Consider the following 18,810-nt stretch of genomic DNA (forward strand, 5'->3'; position numbering starts at 1 on the left):
ATATAGTATAAGTCAAGTTTCTACGCTGCTTTTTGGAAAAAAAAAACACGTCGAATAAGCACGAGATGGGAAAACTACTGAACTTTTGGGCCGACGACAGTGACACCTTCACTCACATCACCTCCAGCCTGGCGCACCACGCGGTCAAAAACAACCGCTCAAGGCTCAACTCCAACACGCCCCAAGATCCTCACGGGGCCGACGGGGCTCTGTGCTCCACGGGGCCGACGGGGCTCTGTGCTCCACGGGGCTGAGGGGGCTCTGTGCTCCACGGGGCCGACGGGGCTCTGTGCTCCACGGGGCTGAGGGGCTCTGTGCTCCGGTGCCACAGGTCTGTGCGGGTTGGTCCGCGGTGCGCACGGCTCATCTGTGGCTTGTTCTGCAGGCACGTCCCTCGTCTTCCACCAACCATAAAACACTAGTGGGCGTCTCACAGGTGTGCTGAAAGCGCAATGTAAAAGGCTTAGCTTATAAAAAAGGAACGCGCGAATTTAAAATGCAAGTCCAACAAACTCTACAAATAAATAAATGCGCTTCAAAATAAAATCATAAAATTACGTCGTATTACTCAACCATTAGCCAATTATTTAAGGCGCAAAAATATTCTCAAACAAACGCAGGGCGATTACGTCCAAAGACGCGCGCGTTCTGACGTAGGCGCGCGCTGCGCTCTTGTTGCCAAGTGCATCTTGTTGCCAAGTGCATCAAAACAAATCAAGATCAAAAACCTGCATTTGTGCGCTTCATTCGAGGATTTCTTGAGAAAGGAGACCAAACTTCAGGACATTTTCACCCAGACTTGTACTGACCACCCCCTGACTCGGACAACAAGACCTCTCTGAGGACTTCAAGACTTTTCTTAGACAAGACTTCTCTGAGGACCAGAGACGAGGTTTGACTGTTTCCCTGTTAATGTTAGTCCCTATGGGATTAATTTATTACCTATGACCTTATTACTCAAAAAAACAACCACTACTTAAGACAAAATGTGCTGAGGCACAATGTAAAAAAGGCGGAGAGTAGCTTATTAAAAAAAAAGGAACGCGCGCATTTACACTACTTAAGACAACAACTTTTATCAAAAGTCTATATCATGTTTACGGTAAGTTTGCTTAATGAAATGTGTCCTTAATAAATGTTTTACACAAGTTCTAACAAAAGCATGACACCAGGTAACAGGGCACTGAGCCAATATATACAAGGAGAAAAGTCATCAAACATGTACTTTTAGGCTTCCAAACACTGTTATGCCCAAGAAATGTAACCTCTCACTTATGTCAAACTCAAGGCCCGGGGGCCAAAATGCGGCCCTCAACATGCAGGCCTGTTTTACAGTTTGATCACAGTTAATTTGAAATGGGCGTCTGATTTTCGGAGACTATGGGTCAAAGGAAGATTCCACTAAGAAGCTGCAGTGTATTGTTTGATTAAACGTGTATATATAAATGTGATGTGATGTATGTATAGTTGTTATGTATGGTGCTATATGTATATTGTATGTTGGAAGATAATGTTATGTGGTTTGTATCGATGTATTATTATTATTATTATTATTATTATTATTAATATTATTATTATTTATTTATTTATTTTGTTATTATACAAATTTAATGTTTGAAGAAGTGCTGGTCCTCTATGTGGCACTTTTCTGCTGAGCGCACTTGCCCTAATGCCCAAGTTTCTAACCCTACCCCCTCCTGCCCCACAGGCGGAGCCTGTCCCCCTGTTCCCTGGACCTAAACCGGAACTGGGTTGGTGCAGAGCGTGAGCTGGACTGGAAGGACTGGAAAAAGGTAAGTGAACCACAGAGGCCAATTCCATCTGAAAACACAATTATTTTATACAATTATTTCTTAAACAACTTTCTCTCTGTGTTTCTTTGAAGGAACAGGAGAGGAGCTGGGAGTCAAAGACCACATCCCAGTTAAGGGTGATGTATTCTTTATTCTTTATAAAGTAGCATGTAAGTAGTGTGTAAAAAAAAAAAAAAAGAAGTTACATAGGTTAAGGTTGTTTTCATGTATGTCCGTGTGCTGCTGGGGGGTGGGCTGGTGCCCTTGTTCTCGGCTTCCGGGAGGGCTGTCCCGATCCATAGCCCATGGGGGGTGGGCCAATCCTGGCTCGGTTTGTACTGGTCCCCTGGTTCTTTGTCTCCGGTGGGAGAGGCATTCTGGCCATAGGGCCAACATGAATTGGCTTGCACTGGGGCGGTTCGCTCGGGAATGTGTCTGGTGGGGTACCAGGGTCATAGTGTGAGAATGTGATGGGGGTGAGGTTTGGATGGGGCCCTGGGGTTGGTGGTGGGAGGGCCAGGGGGGATCCGGGGCCCTAGCCTGTCTTTGGCGCCACTCCCGAGCTATTGTCTCGCTTGGTACTGGCGTGCTCTGCCTGGCATGCTCTGCCTGGGTTCTAGGTCAGGGCACCAACCTACCTTCAGGGCCTGATGATGACTCGTTCTTCCTGGGTGCTGGATCGGGATGCTCCTCCTGGAGGTGGAGGGCTGGGGCATCAGCCTGCATTCATTGGCCCAGTGATGGCTTATTATTTCTGGGTGGGGGAAACGGGATGTTCCCCGTTCATTGTGGGTATGGAGCCTGGGGATAGGCTTGGGTTGGTTTGCCGAGGGGTGGCTTGCTCTCCCTGGTTGCTTGCTCAGCCTGCCTGGACGGGGATGGCTCTTTCTTCTTGGGTGGGGGGGCCGGGATTCTCCCCCTCCCCCTGGGGGCGGAGGGCCGGGGGTCCAGCATGGACCCCCGGCCCTGTCTGGGTCAGGATTGGCTCATTCTCCATAGGTGCTGGATCAGGATGTCGCCCCTGAAGGTGGTGGGCTGGGGCGCTGGTCTGCATTCAGTGGCCCAGGGGTGGTTCATTCTTTCTGGGTGGGGGACCAAGATGTTTCCCCTTCCTTGTGGTTGTGGAGCCTGGGGATCAGCTTGAATTGGTTTGGCTGAAGGTGGCTCGCTCTCCCTGGGTGCTTGATCGGCCTGCCTCGCCAGGGGTGGCTTTTTCTTTCTTGGGGAGGGGGGCAGGTTTCTCCCCCTCCCTCTGGGGGTGGGTGGCCTGGGGGCTAGCATGGATTATCTGGGCCGGGATTTGCTCATTCTCCATGGGTGCTGGATCGAGGCGGTCCCCCCTGGGGGTGAGGAGGCCGGGCGCCAGCCTGCCCTTGGTGCCCCGGAGGTGGCCCTTTCCTTCTGGGTGGGGGGCCGGAGGTCCCCCCCCCCCCGGGGACGAGGGGCCGGGGGAACAGCATGTATTGTCTGGGCCAGGATTGGCTCGTTCTCCATGGGTGCTGGATCACGGCTTTCTCCCCTGGAGGTGGGGGGCTGGGGCGCCAGCCTGCCTTCAACGGCCCGGAGGTGGCTCATTCTTCTTGGGTGAGGGGTCGGGATGCTCCCCCTGCGCCTGGGCTGGAGGGCCAGCATGTATTGTCTGGGCCAGGATTGGCTCATTCTCCATTGGTGCTGGATCAGGATGCCTCTGTGGAGGTGGAAGGCTGGGGCACCAGCCTGCTTTCCGTGGCCCGCCAGAGATAATTCATTCCTTGTGGGTGTGGGCCTGGGGATCAGCTTGGATTGGTTTGCCCAGGGGTGGCTCGCTCTCCCTGGGTGCTTGCTCCTCCTGCCTGGCCGGGGATGGCTCTTTCCTTCTGGGTGGGGGGCCGGGGTTCTCCCCCTCCCCCTGGGGGCAGGGGCCGAGGGATCAGAGTGGATTATCTGGGCTGGGAATGACTCGTTCTCCATGGGTGCTGGATCGAGGCGGTCCCCCTGGGGGTGGGGGGGCCAGGGCGCCAGCCTGCCCTCGGTGGCCGATGGGTGGCTTCCTTCTCCTGGATGGGGAGCCAGGCTGCTCCCCCTGGTGCCATTGGAGCCATTCCTGGCTAAAGTAGTTCAAGCTGATCCCCAGGCTCTACACCTACAAAGAAGGGGGACATCCTGGTCACTCCAGATTTGGGTATCCCGACTCCCTTTTGATCGGCCAGGGGCGACGTAGGTCATCTCCCCACCCTTCCGTACAGCTTTCGCACATCTCTTAGGACCGACTGACCCATGTTCAACTGCTGTTCACAACCCTTCTCCACTTTGGCCTTCAAAGTTCTCATTTAAATATTTGTTACTACTACCAAGATCTGCACCCGCAGTGGCTCCACCCGGGCGCCGTAGGCCTCCATGCTCACTGCAGTGGCCTTCCTACTCATAGCAGAATAGCCCCTGCGGCTCCTTATGCCGGTGATGGCCCATTATGGGCCGACGCTCCAGTGGGGAGGGGGAGCATCCCAGCCCCCCCACCCAGGAAGAATGAGCCACCCCTGGCGCCCCAGCCCCCCACCTCCAGGGGAGAAACCCGGGATCCAGCACCAATGGAGAACGAGCCAATCCTGGCCCAGGACATACATGCTGTTCCCCGGCCCCTCTTCCTCAGGGGGAGGGGGGGAACCTCGGCCCCCCACCCAGAAAGAATGAGCCACCCTGGGCCACTGAACGCAGGCTGGCGCCTCAGCCCTCCACCTCCGGGGGGCATCCTGATCCCGCAACCATGGAGAACGAGCCATTTCTGGGGTCTGATGAGCGTTGACATTGGCGCCCTTAATCCGGCATTTGGTTCATCCCGCAGTGCCCGTTCTGCTTACCAAAAGTGGCCCAGTAGGGGGCTTGCATTCCACGCCAAGCTCCAAGCCAGCAAGTCAAGTTTCTTACTTGTTTGATTGTTTCGGCCCCAAGAAGCCTAATCATTCACTTTACCAGATAAAACTGCGAGACATTGAGCACCAGTGGTACTGAGGGAGACTTCAGAAGGAACCAGCTACTAAGTGTTTTGATTAGTGTTTGGCCCCTATACCCAGGTCGGACAGCCGATTTGCACGTCAGGACCGCTGCAGGCCTCCACCAGAGTTTCCTCTGGCTTCGCCCTGCCCAGGCATAGTTCATCATCTCTTGGTTCCCATCTTGATGAGGAAGGGAGAGGAGACCACCCCGGCACCCGCGGAGAGCGGGGAAGAGCCCCCGGCGGGGCTCTCTCCCGCGCTCTGCTTGACTGGGGTGGGAGAGGAGGAGGCTCAGGGTCCGTCAGCGGAGACAGACACCCAGCTGGCGAGCGGGGGGCGCCAGTGGTAGGGGCGGGTGAGAAAGCTGACTCACGCCGCACCCTCGATCTGGGGGAGGAGGTCGCGTGCGGCCCCACTCCTAATGCCCGGGCGGCAGCAGTCGAACCGGTGAGGAGGACGAGCATGAGGACTGGCCTCGTGTTCCACCTCCGAGGCGGGGGGAAGCGGCCCCGGCAGCGGGCCGCATTCCTAGGCTAGAAAGCATCATGCGGGGAAGACAGTGGGGCGAGCTGCCAACGAGAGCGCGCTCTCTGTCACAGGGCAGTAGAGCTGAGCGGGGCAGAGCGGAGGCAGCGTGCGCGCGCTATGCCTGCGCGCAGCCCCCGCAAGCCAGGCTCTCTCTCTCACACCAGCCCCTACCCCCAACACTGCCGCCTTCAATCAGACCGCTGACGACTCTGAGCTGATCGAATTCAGCACGCCTGAGGTTAAAAAAAAACGCCTGGGGGACACGGATATGCAGAAGAGTAAACACAAAAAGTCAAAATGAACCTCAGGCAACATCTCCCTCCTGTGCGCCATGGCACGCCTCTCCTCTCCGTCAACACTGGGGGCCTCGGAGGAGCCCTTCAGCCGCTTCATCTGGAAGAGGGAGAGAGCGCTGGTGGCCCACGACACCATCGTGGGGGGCTACGACAGTGGGGGTCTAGGGCTTGTGGACCTGGTCACCAAAAAGAACAGAAAAGAAAAGAACTCCCTCAGAACCGGTGGCGCTCAATGTCTCACAGTTTTATCTGGTGAAGCGAATGATTAGAGGTCTTATGGTCGAAACAATCTCAACCTATTCTCAAACTTTAAATGGGTAAGAAGTCTTGCTGGCTGGCTTAGAGCTGGGCATGGAAGTGACCCATGCCAATGTCATGGGTCACTTTTGGTAAGCAGAACTGGTGCTGTGGGATGAACGGAACGCTGGGTTACGGCACCCAATGCTGACGCTCATCAGACCCCAGAAATGACTCGTTCTCCATGGGTGCTGGATCGGATGCCCCCCTGGAGGTGGAGGGCTGGTGCGCTGGCCTGCATTCAGTGGCCCAGGGGTAGCTCATTCTTTCTGGGTGGGGGGCCGTGGTCCCCCCCCCCCCCCCCAGGGACGAGGATCCGGGGGAACAGCATGTATTGTCTGGGCCAGGATTGGCTCATTCTCCATTGCTGCTGGATCACGGGTTTCTCCCCTGGAGGTGGGGGCTGGGGGGCTGGAGTGTCGGCCCATAATGGGCCATCACCGGCATAAGGAACCGCAAGGGCTATGCTGCTATGAGTAGGAAGGCCACTGCGGTGAGCATGGAGGCCTACGGCACCCGGGTGGAGCCACTGCGGGTGCAGATCTTGGTAGTAGTAGCAAATATTTAAATGAGAACTTTGAAGGCCAAAGTGGAGAAGGGTTGTGAACAGCAGTTGAACATGGGTAAGTCGGTCCTAAGAGATGGGCGAAAGCTGTACGGAAAGGGTGGGGAGATGACCTACGTCGCCCCTGGCCGATCGAAAGGGAGTCGGGATACCCAAATCTGGAGTGACCAGGATAGTTCCCCCTTCTTTGTGGGTGTAGAGCCTGGGGATCAGCTTGAACTGCTTTAGCCAGGAATGGCTCCAATGGCACCAGGGGAGCAGCCTGGCTCCCCATCCAGGAGAAGGAAGCCACCCATCGGCCGCTGAGGGCAGGCTGGGGCCCTGGCCTCCAACTGATCCAGCATCCATGGAGAACGAGCCAGTCCCAACCCAGAAAATCCTCTCTGATCCCTTGGCCTCCGCCCACAGGGTGAGGGGAGAATCCTGGCCCCCCACCCAGAACGAAAGAGCCATCCCTGTCCAGGCAGGCTGAGTAAGCACCCAGGGAGAGCAAGCCACCCCTCGGCAAACCAAGCTGATACCCAGGCTCCACACCCACAATGAAGGGGGAACATCCCGTTCCCCCACCCAGAAAGAATGAGCCATCACTGGGCCAATGAATGCAGGCTGATGCCCCAGCCCTCCACCTCCGGGAGGGGCATCCCGATCCAGCACCCAAGGAGAACGAGCCAATCCTGGCCCAGACAATACATGCTGGTCCCCCGGCCTCTCGCCCCCAGGGGGAGGGGGGGAATCCCGGGGGGGTGGGTGGCCATTGGGGGCTAGCATGGATTGTCTGGGCCGGGATTTGCTCATTCTCCATGGGTGCTGGATTGAAGCTGTCCCCCCTGGGGGCGGGGGGCCGGGGCGCCAGCTTGCCCTCGGTGCCCCGGAGGTGGCCCTTTTCCTTCTGGGTGGGGGACCGAGGTTCCCCCCCTCCCCCTGGGGGCAAGGGGCCGGGGGAAATGCATGTATTGCCTGGTCCAGGATTGGCTCGTTCTCCATTGGTGCTGGATCACGGCTTTCTCCCCTGGAGGTGGGGGGGTGGGGGCGCCAGCCTGCCTTCAGCCCCCCGGGGGTGGGGGGTGCTCACCCTGCGCCTGAGCTGGAGGGCCAGCATGGGGTGTCTGGGCCAGGATTGGCTCATTCTGGATCAGGATGCCTCCGTGGAGGTGGAAGGCTGGGGCACCACCCTGCATTCAGTGGCCCACCAGAGATAGTTCATTCCTTGTGGGTGTGGGCCTGGGGATCAGCTTGGATTGGTTTGCCCAGGGGTGGCTCGCTCTCCCTGGGTGCTTGCTCAGCCTGCCTGGCCGGGGATGGCTCTTTCCTTCTGGGCGGGGGGCCGGGGTTCTCCCCTCCCCCTGTGGGCGGAGGCCAAGGGATCAGAGTTGATTTTCTGGGTTGGGACTGGCTCGTTCTCCATGGATGCTGGATCAGTTGGAGGCCAGGGCCCCAGCCTGCCTTCAGCGGCCGATGGGTGGCTTCCTTCTCCTGGATGGGGAGCCAGGCTGCTCCCCCTGGTGCCATTGGAGCCATTCCTGGCTAAAGCAGTTCAAGCTGATCCCCAGGCTTCACACCTACAATGAAGGGGGGAACATCCTGGTCACTCCAGATTTTGGGTATCCCGACTCCCTTTTGATCGGCCAGGGGCGACGTAGGTCATCTCCCCACCCTTCCGTACAGCTTTCGCCCATCTCTTAGGACCGACTTACCCATGTTCAACTGCTGTTCACAACCCTTCTCCACTTTGGCCTTCAAAGTTCTCATTTAAATATTTGCTACTACTACCAAGATCTGCACCCGCAGTGGCTCCACCCGGGCGCCGTAGGCCTCCATGCTCACCGCAGTGGCCTTCCTACTCATAGCAGCATAGCCCCTGCGGCTCCCTTATGCCGGTGATGGCCCATTATGGGCCGACGCTCCAGTGGGGAGGGGGAGCATCCCAGCCCCCCACCCAGGAAGAATGAAGCCACCCCTGGCGCCCCAGCCCCCCACCTCCAGGGGAGAAACCCGTGATCCAGCACCAATGGAGATGAGCCATTCCTGGGCTACTGAAGGCAGGCTCGTGCCCTAGTTCCTCCACTTTCAGAAGGAGAAAATCCCAGTCCCCCACCCAGAAGGAATGAGCTACCCCTAGAGGGCCACTGAACGCAGGCTGGTGCCCCAGCCCTCCACCTCCGGGGGCATCCTGATCCGCAAACCATGGAGAACGAGCCATTTCTGGGGTCTGATGAGCGTTGACATTGGGCGCCCTAATCCGGCATTCGGTTCATCCCGCAGTGCCCGTTCTGCTTACCAAAAGTGGCCCAGTAGGGGGCTTGCATTCCACAGCCAAGCTCCAAGCCAGCAAGTCAAGTTTCTTACTTGTTTGATTGTTTTCGGCCCCAAGAAGCCTAATCATTCACTTTACCAGATAAAACTGCGAGACATTGAGCACCAGTGGTACTGAGGGAGACTTCAGAAGGAACCAGCTACTAGGTGGTTTGATTAGTGTTTGGCCCCTATACCCAGGTCGGACAGCCGATTTGCACGTCAGGACCGCTGCAGGCCTCCACCAGAGTTTCCTCTGGCTTCGCCCTGCCCAGGCATAGTTCATCATCTCTTGGTTCCCATCTTTGATGAGGAAGGGAGAGGAGACCACCCCGGCACCCGCGGAGAGCGGGGGAAGAGCCCCCGGCGGGGCTCTCTCCCGCGCTCTGCTTGACTGGGGTGGGAGAGGAGGAGGCTCAGGGTCCGTCAGCGGAGACAGACACCCAGCTGGCGAGCGGGGGGCGCCAGTGGTAGGGGCGGGTGAGAAAGCTGACTCACGCCGCACCTCGATCTGGGGGAGGAGGTCGCGTGCGGCCCCACTCCTAATGCCCGGGCGGCAGCAGTCGAACCGGTGAGGAGGACGAGCATGAGACTGGCCTCGTGTTCCACCTCCGAGGCGGGGGAAGCGGCCCCGGCAGCGGGCCGCATTCCTAGGCTAGAAAGCATCATGCGGGGAAGACAGTGGGGCGAGCTGCCAACGAGAGCGCGCTCTCTGTCACAGGGCAGTAGAGCTGAGCGGGGCAGAGCGGAGGCAGCGTGCGCGCGCTATGCCTGCGCGCAGCCCCCGCAAGCCGGCTCTCTCTCTCACACCAGCCCCTACCCCCAACACTGCCGCCTTCAGTCAGACCGCTGACGACTCTGAGCTGATCGAATTCAGCACGCCTGAGGTTAAAAAACGCCTGGGGGACACGGATATGCAGAAGAGTAAACACAAAAAGTCAAAATGAACCTCAGGCAACATCTCCCTCCATGCGCCATGGCACGCCTCTCCTCTCCGTCAACACTGGGGGCCTCGGAGGAGCCCTCAGCCGCTTCATCTGGAAGAGGGAGAGAGCGCTGGTGGCCCACGACACCATCGTGGGGGGCTACGACAGTGGGGGTCTAGGGCTTGTGGACCTGGTCACCAAAAAGAACAGAAAAGAAAAGAACTCCCTCAGAACCGGTGGCGCTCAATGTCTCACAGTTTATCTGGTGAAGCGAATGATTAGAGGTCTTATGGTCGAAACAATCTCAACCTATTCTCAAACTTTAAATGGGTAAGAAGTCTTGCTGGCTGGCTTAGAGCTGGGCATGGAAGTGACCCATGCCAATGTCATGGGTCACTTTTGGTAAGCAGAACTGGTGCTGTGGGATGAACGGAATGCTGGGTTACGGCACCCAATGCTGACGCTCATCAGACCCCAGAAATGGCTCGTTCTCCATGGGTGCTGGATCGGGATGCCCCCCTGGAGGTGGAGGGCTGGTGCGCTGGCCTGCATTCAGTGGCCCAGGGGTAGCTCATTCTTTCTGGGTGGGGGGCCGTGGTCCCCCCCCCCCCTTCCCCCAGGGACGAGGATCCGGGGGAACAGCATGTATTGTCTGGGCCAGGATTGGCTCATTCTCCATTGGTGCTGGATCACGGGTTTCTCCCCTGGAGGTGGGGGGCTGGGGGGGCTGGAGTGTCGGCCCATAATGGGCCATCACCGGCATAAGGAACCGCAAGGGCTATGCTGCTATGAGTAGGAAGGCCACTGCGGTGAGCATGGAGGCCTACGGCACCCGGGTGGAGCCACTGCGGGTGCAGATCTTGGTAGTAGTAGCAAATATTTAAATGAGAACTTTGAAGGCCAAAGTGGAGAAGGGTTGTGAACAGCAGTTGAACATGGGTAAGTCGGTCCTAAGAGATGGGCGAAAGCTGTACGGAAGGGTGGGGAGATGACCTACGTCGCCCCTGGCCGATCGAAAGGGAGTCGGGATACCCAAATCTGGAGTGACCAGGATGTTCCCCCTTCTTTGTAGGTGTAGAGCCTGGGGATCAGCTTGAACTGCTTTAGCCAGGAATGGCCCCAATGGCACCAGGGGGAGCAGCCTGGCTCCCCATCCAGGAGAAGGAAGCCACCCATCGGCCGCTGAGGGCAGGCTGGGGCCCTGGCCTCCAACTGATCCAGCATCCATGGAGAACGAGCCAGTCCCAACCCAGAAAATCCACTCTGATCCCTTGGCCTCCGCCCACAGGGGGAGGGGAGAATCCTGGCCCCCCACCCAGAACGAAAGAGCCATCCCTGTCCAGGCAGGCTGAGTAAGCACCCAGGGAGAGCAAGCCACCCCTCGGCAAACCAAGCTGATCCCCAGGCTCCACACCCACAATGAAGGGGGAACATCCCGTTCCCCCACCCAGAAAGAATGAGCCATCACTGGGCCAATGAATGCAGGCTGATGCCCCAGCCCTCCACCTCCGGGAGGGGCATCCCGATCCAGCACCCAAGGAGAACGAGCCAATCCTGGCCCAGACAATACATGCTGGTCCCCCGGCCTCTCGCCCCCAGGGGGAGGGGGGGAATCCCGGGGGGTGGGTGGCCTTGGGGGGCTAGCATGGATTGTCTGGGCCGGGATTTGCTCATTCTCCATGGGTGCTGGATTGCAGCTGTCCCCCCTGGGGGGGGGGGGCCGGGGCGCCAGCCTGCCCTCGGTGCCCCGGAGGTGGCCCTTTTCCTTCTGGGTGGGGGACCGAGGTCCCCCCCCTCCCCCTGGGGGCAAGGGGCCGGGGGAAATGCATGTATTGCCTGGTCCAGGATTGGCTCGTTCTCCATTGGTGCTGGATCACGGCTTTCTCCCCTGGAGGTGGGGGGCTGGGGCGCCAGCCTGCCTTCAGCCCCCCGGGGGTGGGGGGTGCTCACCCTGCGCCTGAGCTGGAGGGCCAGCATGGGGTGTCTGGGCCAGGATTGGCTCATTCTGGATCAGGATGCCTCCGTGGAGGTGGAAGGCTGGGGCACCACCCTGCATTCAGTGGCCCACCAGAGATAGTTCATTCCTTGTGGGTGTGGGCCTGGGGATCAGCTTGGATTGGTTTTGCCCAGGGGTGGCTCGCTCTCCCTGGGTGCTTGCTCAGCCTGCCTGGCCGGGGATGGCTCTTTCCTTCTGGGTGGGGGGCCGGGGTTCTCCCCTCCCCCTGTGGGCGGAGGCCAAGGGATCAGAGTGGATTTTCTGGGTTGGGACTGGCTCGTTCTCCATGGATGCTGGATCAGTTGGAGGCCAGGGCCCAGCCTGCCTTCAGCGGCCGATGGGTGGCTTCCTTCTCCTGGATGGGGAGCCAGGCTGCTCCCCCTGGTGCCATTGGAGCCATTCCTGGCTAAAGCAGTTCAAGCTGATCCCCAGGCTTTACACCTACAAAGAAGGGGGAACATCCTGGTCACTCCAGATTTGGGTATCCCGACTCCCTTTTGATCGGCCAGGGGCGACGTAGGTCATCTCCCCACCCTTCCGTACAGCTTTCGCCCATCTCTTAGGACCGACTGACCCATGTTCAACTGCTGTTCACAACCCTTCTCCACTTTGGCCTTCAAAGTTCTCATTTAAATATTTGTTACTACTACCAAGATCTGCACCCGCAGTGGCTCCACCCGGGCGCCGTAGGCCTCCATGCTCACCGCAGTGGCCTTCCTACTCATAGCAGCATAGCCCCTGCGGCTCCTTATGCCGGTGATGGCCCATTATGGGCCGACGCTCCAGTGGGGAGGGGGAGCATCCCAGCCCCCCACCCAGGAAGAATGAGCCACCCCTGGCGCCCCAGCCCCCCACCTCCAGGGGAGAAACCCGGGATCCAGCACTCATGGAGAATGAGCCAATTCCTGGCCAGACACCCCATGCTAGGCCTCGGCCCTTCGCCCTCAGGGGGAGGGGGAGAAACATCCACACCTTACAGGAAGGGAGAAAATCCTAGTCCCCCACCCAGAAAGGAATGAGCTACCCCTGGGCCACTGAACGCAGGCTGGCGCCTCAGCCCTCCACCTCCGGGGGGCATCCTGATCCCGCAACCATGGAGAACGAGCCATTTCTGGGGTCTGATGAGCGTTGACATTGGGCGCCCTAATCCGGCATTCGGTTCATCCCGCAGTGCCCGTTCTGCTTACCAAAAGTGGCCCAGTAGGGGGCTTGCATTCCACGCCAAGCTCCAAGCCAGCAAGTCAAGTTTCTTACTTGTTTGATTGTTTCGGCCCCAAGAAGCCTAATCATTCACTTTACCAGATAAAACTGCGAGACATTGAGCGCCAGTGGTACTGAGGAAGACTTCAGAAGGAACCAGCTACTAGGTGGTTTGATTAGTCTTTGGCCCCTATACCCAGGTCGGACAGCCGATTTGCACGTCAGGACCGCTGCAGGCCTCCACCAGAGTTTCCTCTGGATTCGCCCTGCCCAGGCATAGTTCCATCATCTCTTGGTTCCCATCTTGATGAGGAAGGGAGAGGAGACCACCCCGGCACCCGCGGAGAGCGGGGGAGAGCCCCCGGCGGGGCTCTCTCCCGCGCTCTGCTTGACTGGGGTGGGAGAGGAGGAGGCTCAGGGTCCGTCAGCGGAGACAGACACCCAGCTGGCGAGCGGGGGGGCGCCAGTGGTAGGGGCGGGTGAGAAAGCTGACTCACGCCGCACCCTCGATCTGGGGGAGGAGGTCCGCGTGCGGCCCCACTCCTAATGCCCGGGCGGCAGCAGTCGAACCGGTGAGGAGGACGAGCATGAGACTGGCCTCGTGTTCCACCTCCGAGGCGGGGGAAGCGGCCCCGGCAGCGGGCCGCATTCCTAGGCTAGAAAGCATCATGCGGGGAAGACAGTGGGGCGAGCTGCCAACGAGAGCGCGCTCTCTGTCACAGGGCAGTAATGCTGAGCGGGTCAGAGCGGAGGCAGCGTGCGCGCGCTATGCCTGCGCGCAGCCCCCGCGAGCCGGCTCTCTCTCTCACACCAGCCCCTACCCCCAACACTGCCGCCTTCAATCAGACCGCTGACGACTCTGAGCTGATCGAATTCAGCACGCCTGAGGTTAAAAAACGCCTGGGGGACACGGATATGCAGAAGAGTAAACACAAAAAGTCAAAATGAACCTCAGGCAACATCTCCCTCCTAGTGCGCCAATGGCACGCCTCTCCTCTCCGTCAACACTGGGGGCCTCGGAGGAGCCCTCAGCCGCTTCATCTGGAAGAGGGAGAGAGCGCTGGTGGCCCACGACACCATCGTGGGGGGCTACGACAGTGGGGGTCTAGGGCTTGTGGACCTGGTCACCAAAAAGAACAGAAAAGAAAAGAACTCCCTCAGAACCGGTGGCGCTCAATGTCTCACAGTTTTATCTGGTGAAGCGAATGATTAGAGGTCTTATGGTCGAAACAATCTCAACCTATTCTCAAACTTTAAATGGGTAAGAAGTCTTGCTGGCTGGCTTAGAGCTGGGCATGGAAGTGACCCATGCCAATGTCATGGGTCACTTTTGGTAAGCAGAACTGGTGCTGTGGGATGAACGGAATGCTGGGTTACGGCACCCAATGCTGACGCTCATCAGACCCCAGAAATGGCTCGTTCTCCATGGGTGCTGGATCGGGATGCCCCCCTGGAGGTGGAGGGCTGGTGCGCTGGCCTGCATTCAGTGGCCCAGGGGTAGCTCATTCTTTCTGGGTGGGGGGCCGTGGTCCCCCCCCCCCCCCCCCAGGGACGAGGATCCGGGGGAACAGCATGTATTGTCTGGGCCAGGATTGGCTCATTCTCCATTGGTGCTGGATCACGGGTTTCTCCCCTGGAGGTGGGGGGCTGGGGGGCTGGAGTGTCGGCCCATAATGGGCCATCACCGGCATAAGGAACCGCAAGTGCTATGCTGCTATGAGTAGGAAGGCCACTGCGGTGAGCATGGAGGCCTACGGCACCCGGGTGGAGCCACTGCGGGTGCAGATCTTGGTAGTAGTAGCAAATATTTAAATGAGAACTTTGAAGGCCAAAGTGGAGAAGGGTTGTGAACAGCAGTTGAACATGGGTAAGTCGGTCCTAAGAGATGGGCGAAAGCTGTACGGAAGGGTGGGGAGATGACCTACGTCGCCCCTGGCCGATCGAAAGGGAGTCGGGATACCCAAATCTGGAGTGACCAGGATGTTCCCCCTTCTTTGTAGGTGTAGAGCCTGGGGATCAGCTTGAACTGCTTTAGCCAGGAATGGCCCCAATGGCACCAGGGGAGCAGCCTGGCTCCCCATCCAGGAGAAGGAAGCCACCCATCGGCCGCTGAGGGCAGGCTGGGGCCCTGGCCTCCAACTGATCCAGCATCCATGGAGAACGAGCCAGTCCCAACCCAGAAAATCCACTCTGATCCCTTGGCCTCCGCCCACAGGGGGAGGGGAGAATCCTGGCCCCCCACCCAGAACGAAAGAGCCATCCCTGTCCAGGCAGGCTGAGTAAGCACCCAGGGAGAGCAAGCCACCCCTCGGCAAACCAAGCTGATCCCCAGGCTCCACACCCACAATGAAGGGGGAACATCCCGTTCCCCCACCCAGAAAGAATGAGCCATCACTGGGCCAATGAATGCAGGCTGATGCCCAGCCCTCCACCTCCGGGAGGGGCATCCCGATCCAGCACCCAAGGAGAACGAGCCAATCCTGGCCCAGACAATACATGCTGGTCCCCCGGCCTCTCGCCCCCAGGGGGAGGGGGGGGAATCCCGGGGGGTGGGTGGCCTTGGGGGCTAGCATGGATTGTCTGGGCCGGGATTTGCTCATTCTCCATGGGTGCTGGATTGAAGCTGTCCCCCCTGGGGGTGGGGGGCCGGGGCGCCAGCCTGCCCTCGGTGCCCCGGAGGTGGCCCTTTTCCTTCTGGGTGGGGGACCGAGGTTCCCCCCCTCCCCCTGGGGGCAAGGGGCCGGGGGGAAATGCATGTATTGCCTGGTCCAGGATTGGCTCGTTCTCCATTGGTGCTGGATCACGGCTTTCTCCCCTGGAGGTGGGGGGCTGGGGCGCCAGCCTGCCTTCAGCCCCCCGGGGGTGGGGGGTGCTCACCCTGCGCCTGAGCTGGAGGGCCAGCATGGGGTGTCTGGGCCAGGATTGGCTCATTCTGGATCAGGATGCCTCCGTGGAGGTGGAAGGCTGGGGCACCAGCCTGCATTCAGTGGCCCACCAGAGATAGTTCATTCCTTGTGGGTGTGGGCCTGGGGATCAGCTTGGATTGGTTTGCCCAGGGGTGGCTCGCTCTCCCTGGGTGCTTGCTCAGCCTGCCTGGCCGGGGATGGCTCTTTCCTTCTGGGTGGGGGGCCGGGGTTCTCCCCTCCCCCTGTGGGCGGAGGCCAAGGGATCAGAGTGGATTTTCTGGGTTGGGACTGGCTCGTTCTCCATGGATGCTGGATCAGTTGGAGGCCAGGGCCCCAGCCTGCCTTCAGCGGCCGATGGGTGGCTTCCTTCTCCTGGATGGGGAGCCAGGCTGCTCCCCCTGGTGCCATTGGAGCCATTCCTGGCTAAAGCAGTTCAAGCTGATCCCCAGGCTCTACACCTACAAAGAAGGGGGAACATCCTGGTCACTCCAGATTTGGGTATCCCGACTCCCTTTTGATCGGCCAGGGGCGACGTCGGTCATCTCCCCACCCTTCCGTACAGCTTTCGCCCATCTCTTAGGACTGACTGACCCATGTTCAACTGCTGTTCACAATCCTTCTCCACTTTGGCCTTCAAAGTTCTCATTTAAATATTTGTTACTACTACCAAGATCTGCACCCGCAGTGGCTCCACCCGGGCGCCGTAGGCCTCCATGCTCACCGCAGTGGCCTTCCTACTCATAGCAGCATAGCCCCTGCGGCTCCTTATGCCGGTGATGGCCCATTATGGGCCGACGCTCCAGTGGGGAGGGGGAGCATCCCAGCCCCCCACCCAGGAAGAATGAGCCACCCCTGGCGCCCCAGCCCCCCACCTCCAGGGGAGAAACCCGTGATCCAGCACCAATGGAGAATGAGCCATTCCTGGGCTACTGAAGGCAGGCTCGTGCCCTAGTTCTCCACTTTCAGAAGGAGAAAATCCCAGTCCCCCACCCAGAAGGAATGAGCTACCCCTAGAGGGCCACAGAATGCAGGCTGGTGCCCCAGCCCTCCACCTCCAGGGGGGCATCCCAATCCAGCACTCATGGAGAATGAGCCAATCCCGGCCCAGACACCCCATGCTGGCCCTCCGGCCCTTCGCCCTCAGGGGGAGGAGGAGAAACATCCACACCCACAAGGAAGGGGAAACAACCTAGTCCCCCACCCAGAAAGAATGAGCCACCCCTGGGCCACTGAACGCAGGCTGGCGCCTCAGCCCTCCACCTCCGGGGGGCATCCTGATCCCGCAACCATGGAGAACGAGCCATTTCTGGGGTCTGATGAGCGTTGACATTGGGCGCCCTAATCCGGCATTTGGTTCATCCCGCAGTGCCTGTTCTGCTTACCAAAAGTGGCCCAGTAGGGGGCTTGCATTCCACGCCAAGCTCCAAGCCAGCAAGTCAAGTTTCTTACTTGTTTGATTGTTTCGGCCCCAAGAAGCCTAATCATTCACTTTACCAGATAAAACTGCGAGACATTGAGCACCAGTGGTACTGAGGGAAGACTTCAGAAGGAACCAGCTACTAGGTGGTTTGATTAGTGTTTGGCCCCTATACCCAGGTCGGACAGCCGATTTGCACGTCAGGACCGCTGCAGGCCTCCACCAGAGTTTCCTCTGGCTTCGCCCTGCCCAGGCATAGTTCATCATCTCTTGGTTCCCATCTTGATGAGGAAGGGAGAGGAGACCACCCCGGCACCCGCGGAGAGCGGGGGAGAGCCCCCGGCGGGGCTCTCTCCCGCGCTCTGCTTGACTGGGGTGGGAGAGGAGGAGGCTCAGGGTCCGTCAGCGGAGACAGACACCCAGCTGGCGAGCGGGGGGGCGCCAGTGGTAGGGGCGGGTGAGAAAGCTGACTCACGCCGCACCCTCGATCTGGGGGAGGAGGTCGCGTGCGGCCCCACTCCTAATGCCCGGGCGGCAGCAGTCGAACCGTTGAGGAGGACGAGCATGAGACTGGCCTCGTGTTCCACCTCCGAGGCGGGGGAAGCGGCCCCGGCAGCGGGCCGCATTCCTAGGCTAGAAAGCATCATGCGGGGAAGACAGTGGGGCGAGCTGCCAAGGAGAGCGCGCTCTCTGTCACAGGGCAGTAGAGCTGAGCGGGGCAGAGCGGAGGCAGCGTGCGCGCGCTATGCCTGCGCGCAGCCCCCGCAAGCCGGCTCTCTCTCTCACACCAGCCCCTACCCCCAACACTGCCGCCTTCAATCAGACCGCTGACGACTCTGAGCTGATCGAATTCAGCACGCCTGAGGTTAAAAAACGCCTGGGGGACACGGATATGCAGAAGAGTAAACACAAAAAGTCAAAATGAACCTCAGGCAACATCTCCCTCCTGTGCGCCATGGCACGCCTCTCCTCTCCGTCAACACTGGGGGCCTCGGAGGAGCCCTCAGCCGCTTCATCTGGAAGAGGGAGAGAGCGCTGGTGGCCCACGACACCATCGTGGGGGGCTACGACAGTGGGGGTCTAGGGCTTGTGGACCTGGTCACCAAAAAGAACAGAAAAGAAAAGAACTCCCTCAGAACCGGTGGCGCTCAATGTCTCACAGTTTTATCTGGTGAAGCGAATGATTAGAGGTCTTATGGTCGAAACAATCTCAACCTATTCTCAAACTTTAAATGGGTAAGAAGTCTTGCTGGCTGGCTTAGAGCTGGGCATGGAAGTGACCCATGCCAATGTCATGGGTCACTTTTGGTAAGCAGAACTGGTGCTGTGGGATGAACGGAACGCTGGGTTACGGCACCCAATGCTGACGCTCATCAGACCCCAGAAATGGCTCGTTCTCCATGGGTGCTGGATCGGGATGCCCCCCTGGAGGTGGAGGGCTGGTGCGCTGGCCTGCATTCAGTGGCCCAGGGGTTGCTAATTCTTTCTGGGTGGGGGGCCGTGGTCCCCCCCCCCCCCCCCCAGGGACGAGGATCCGGGGGAACAGCATGTATTGTCTGGGCCAGGATTGGCTCATTCTCCATTGGTGCTGGATCACGGGTTTCTCCCCTGGAGGTGGGGGG

The sequence above is a fragment of the Periophthalmus magnuspinnatus genome, chromosome 3 (assembly GCF_009829125.3).
Source record: "Periophthalmus magnuspinnatus isolate fPerMag1 chromosome 3, fPerMag1.2.pri, whole genome shotgun sequence".
Classification (NCBI taxonomy): Eukaryota; Metazoa; Chordata; class Actinopteri; order Gobiiformes; family Gobiidae; genus Periophthalmus; species Periophthalmus magnuspinnatus.